Raw genomic sequence first — 4,235 nt, 5'->3', positions numbered from 1 at the left:
CCGAAGGTTACGAACATTTTGTAAGATACTTTTTTGTAGACAATAATATTATCTACAACTTTCCTTCAAAACATTTTATTGTAAAATTAATAATAAAAAAGTTATAAACAAAATTACGCGAAAAATTAAGGGATGGATTGTTTTAAAGCGTAATAACTTTTTTTTTATAGATTTTATGGAAATTATACATCAGAGCTTTTTTATAGAGCATTCTTTTGTGAACATTTTTGTCTATAAGTTTTTTCCGCTACCTTTTTTTAGTCTTATGATTTTGAGCTGCTAAGCGGAGCAACCAATACATAAGCGAAGCCTATAAGCGTATACGAATATCATATACATTGCATTTATCTACTTTTCTTAGTGATGGTATTATGTATTATTGTATTGTTAATTTTGTATGCAATTATTCATATTTTATATAAATTATTAAGACTCTTTTCCGCACTACCTAAGAGGTAGACTCCAATAGCAACCAAGTCTGTTGTTCCAATATACCATAAGCGTTTTGGCTTATGTATATGTCGCAGAATAGGCTTATTTGCCCATTGTACCAATTCCAGCTAAATAAGAGCTAAGTATGACCATTGTACGTCTGTGTATATTTTTCGGTGGCGCCATATTTCTGCAGGTATAACTTTGTGCACGACGACAGAGGAAAAGAGACGGACTCTGTTGTCGAGTAAGGTCTGGTCGTAAGGCGCGGAATATATAAGCGAAACAGAGAGAGCAATAGAATACTGAGATGATGAAATTATACAGGCTCAGTTTCGTAAGTCCGTCAGGCGGTCGGGCAGTGGAGATTGCGCCTTGCACTAGAGCAGAACTTACTTGCCTAGAGTTGTGAAATTTGCAAAGAGAAGAATAATGAGTCAAGACAATGTTCCGACATCAGAAGTGGGATCTGCTTTGCCTACTGAATCAAATATAACAGCGCTAATAGAGCAGAACCGCAATCTCATGGACATAATTAAAAATCTGCAGACACCAAGAAATCCAACAACCAATGACAAGTTAAAACGCGTAATGCTACCAAAATTTAATCCCGACGGCGCTGAAGCGGACGCTTCAGCATGGTGCACCACAGTCGATCTAATCATGGCGGACAATGTGGTCGAGGGCAGCGATTTAGTGATGGCCTTGAGCAAGGCACTCGAAGGTAGAGCGTCACAGTGGTTATCCCAAGTATGCTTTGCAGGCATCACTTGGACGCAGTTTAAGGAGCTGTTTATTGGACGGTTTGGTGGAATTGAGACTGGTGCAGCTGTTCTACTGAACGTATTTAATGGCCGACCAAAAGCTGGAGAAGGACTCGCTGAGTATGGGACCCGCATCGCAACGCTGCTAATGTCAAGATGGAAAACTCAAAACTTTGAAGAAATAGCAGTTTCCGTAACATTGGCACACATGGCTCAACTTGATAGTAAATTGTCACGTTGGATTTTTACCAACAATGTTAAAACCCGTAATGAGCTCCAACAACAACTACAAGCACACGCTTTTAAGAAGCGTAGTTATGATGGCGATGCGAATACTACTTTTGAACAGAAGAAGCCCAAGTTACAGAATCAGATGAAGTGCAACTTTTGTGGAAAGGCCGGTCACAAATACGCCAATTGTCGAGCTAGACTGGAGCAGGGTAGGAACACCGGAAAGAATCGCAACGGAAGCAGTACGTCTGGAGCAAAGGAGCGGCCTAGTGTGAAATGCTTTAAGTGTGACGAAATTGGACATTTTGCATCAGTTTGTCCAAAAGGTCGATCAGGTGGAAACGGCAAAGTCTACGAGAAGCGCGTTGAAATTTGTACAGTAGCCCCGCCATCAGGAATGATAAATCTGTCCGGTGAGTACGTTCCATTCTGTTTTGACTCAGGGGCTGAATGTTCCTTGGTCAAGGAGAGCATCGCTAATAAATTTAAAGGAAAACGAATCACTAATATTGTAAAACTTAACGGTATTGGTAAGGACTCCATATGTAGTACACAGCAAGTTTTATCTAATATAAATATTGAACAATATTGTTTTGAGATTTTGTTACATGTTGTTATGGATAAGTTTTTAAGTTCTGATGTGCTGATTGGCCGTGAAATTCTCGGCCAGGGCTTCGGTGTTTCAATGGACGCTGCTAAGTTTCAAATCTATAAAACAAAAGAGGTGAATTTTGTAAATTCAACAGAATACGAAAATATTATAAGGTCCAATACCCAAATTAATGAATCTGATAAAGTGGCACTGACTCACATTTTAAATTTATATTCTGATTCGTTTATTGACGGAATTCCAAAGACACGTGTCTCCACTGGACAGTTGGAAATAAGACTGATCGACCCACAAAAGACAGTACAACGACGCCCATACAGACTAGGTGAGGATGAGAAAAACCGGGTGCGACAAAAAATTGACGAATTACTGCAATCAAATATAATACGGCCAAGTTGTTCACCTTTTGCCAGTCCGATGATGTTGGTTAAAAAGAAAAATGGCACCGATCGTCTTTGTGTTGATTATCGTATGTTGAACGATAACACAGTGGCAGACAAATATCCGTTGCCTCTCATATCGGATCAAATTGCTAGACTCCGCGGTGTAAGATATTTCTCATGTGTAGATATGGCAAGCGGGTTTTACCAAATCCCAGTACATGTGGATTCGATTGAGCGAACTGCATTTGTAACGCCTGAAGGGCAATATGAGTTTTTGACTATGCCTTTTGGTCTTAAAAATGCACCGTCTGTCTTCCAGCGGGCTATAATAAAAGCATTGGGACCATTAGCGAATACTTTTGCCATCGTATACATCGATGATGTTTTGATTATAGCAGAAACCAAAGAAGAAGCATTAGACCGGTTGCAGATCGTGCTAGAAACTTTAAGTAAAGCTGGATTTTCCTTTAATATAAGCAAATGTTCTTTTCTCAAAACTAGTATCGAGTACCTTGGGTTTGAAATTAGTGACGGAGAAATTAGGCCAAACGCTCGTAAAATTCAGGCATTAATAGGGTTACCACCGCCGCAATCTGTGACACAGTTAAGGCAATTTATCGGTTTGTCTTCCTACTTCCGGCAATTCGTTCCCAAATTTTCCGAGATATTAAAACCCCTGTACCACCTTACGTCAAAGAAAAATTCAAATTTCGTTTGGAAATCAGAGCATGAGCAAATACGATCAAAAATAATATCGATACTAACAAAAGCTCCAGTATTAATCATATTCGATCCTAAGTTCCCAATAGAGTTGCATACAGACGCGAGTTCAATTGGCTATGGAGCAATATTGCTGCATAGAATTGACAATAAGCCTCATGTAGTTGAATATTTCAGCAAATGTACATCGCCCGCTGAATCTAGATACCATTCGTATGAATTAGAGACATTAGCCGTAGTTAACGGTATCAAACATTTCCGTCATTATTTGCAGGGACGTAAATTTGTTGTTTATACGGACTGTAATTCTTTGAAATCAAGTCGTACAAAATTGGATTTAACTCCGAGAGTACATAGATGGTGGGCGTTTCTACAATCATTTGACTTTGATTTAGAGTATAGGAAAGGCGAGCGAATGGCGCACGTCGACTTTCTATCACGAAATCCAGTGCCAGAAAAAATTAGAAACGTAATCAAAGTATCAGAAATGCGAATTAATTTGACGGAGGTAACCGATAATTGGTTGGTATCAGAACAACAGCGCGACACTGAAATACTAGACATATTAACGAAACTTAAAAATAATGGAATGTCCGAAAATTTAGCCAAGACCTATGAATTGCGAAAAGGAATATTGCACAGAAAAATACAGCGAAATGGGAAAACAAAATGCTTACCGGTAATTCCAAGAAGTTTTAGATGGGCAGTCATAAATCACGTACACGAATCTATTATGCACCTCGGGTGGGAGAAAACGTTAGACAAGGTCTATAGTTACTATTGGTTCGAAAATATGCCAAAATCCGTGCGACGATTTGTAGACAATTGCATCACCTGTAAAGTATCAAAGCCACTTGTAGGAAAGGTGCAAGCGGAGCTGCATCCAATTCCCAAGATAAAAATCCCGTGGCACACCATACATATTGATATAACTGGTAAACTGAGTGGGAAAAACGATTTGAAAGAGTACGTCATAGTACTAATAGATGCTTTTACGAAGTTTGTGTATTTTTACCACACCTTGAATATAGATACTGAAAGTTGTATCAAGGCAGTAAAATCAGTTGTGTCAATATTCGGTTTACCCACAAGGAT

This window comes from Anastrepha obliqua, chromosome 6 (genome assembly GCF_027943255.1).
Source record: "Anastrepha obliqua isolate idAnaObli1 chromosome 6, idAnaObli1_1.0, whole genome shotgun sequence".
Taxonomy (NCBI): domain Eukaryota; kingdom Metazoa; phylum Arthropoda; class Insecta; order Diptera; family Tephritidae; genus Anastrepha; species Anastrepha obliqua.
This window is presented reverse-complemented; position numbering follows the sequence as displayed.